Below are 849 nucleotides of genomic sequence, written 5' to 3'. Positions count from 1 at the left end.
TGCCAGAACAAAAAGCAGCAAGCCTTTTGTGCCCTGGAGTCAAAATACTAAACAATGACAACAGTCAATGGGACAGAAAGACCAGACAGACAACCAGGCTGCCCCAGTGGTGTGGAAAAATCCAAGGCTTTATTCTGACCACCTGACTGTATGCGCTGGTTCTTTGTGGATGAATTATTTTTATCTCATCCTTGACAAGGAAAAAATTGTCCAGGCAGTTAAGGGATCTTGAGCTGGACCTAGTCTGAGTACAGTGTTTTGGATTATGTAGTTCGTAACCTTTTTGGCTCATTTCAACTCCAATAACTTTCTGCTGGGTTATACCCAAACTCTACACTCAGACAGGCATGGCTGGGTGGAAACTGATTTAAAAAAAAAAGAGCAAGAAATCAGAAGCTGCCTTACATTGTGCACTCTTCTGCACACCAAGTCTCAGAGCAAGATTAGCATCTAGATTCATGGCTGGTTTACACATAGGAAGACTGAAGAAAGGGGATGCATCAGGGTATGTCTGAAAAGCTCACAATATACAGACTATTAAGTCTTGCGAGACAACCTGAAAGGGAGCACAGGAGGTCTTACTGAGCAGATGCCCTGAAGAGCTCGGTTCACTCATTTTTCCCCAGTTTCATTTTCAAAGAAGAGTGAGATAAAAAAACTATGGGAAAGTGCAGGTCATCAAACATCAAGAACTCTCAGAAAGACAAACGTGAGGTTGTGTAGCCCATCTATCATCAACTGCTCTTTATTTATGCATGAAGATGCATGGCCCACCTGGTTACTGAGAGTTCTAAGACCATTGTTTTGTTTTCACCCAGTCCTAAGACAGAAGATTTACATTACTGCTGG

Source organism: Buceros rhinoceros, unplaced genomic scaffold (assembly GCF_000710305.1).
Source record: "Buceros rhinoceros silvestris isolate BGI_N320 unplaced genomic scaffold, ASM71030v1 scaffold13487, whole genome shotgun sequence".
Taxonomy (NCBI): domain Eukaryota; kingdom Metazoa; phylum Chordata; class Aves; order Bucerotiformes; family Bucerotidae; genus Buceros; species Buceros rhinoceros.
This window is presented reverse-complemented; position numbering follows the sequence as displayed.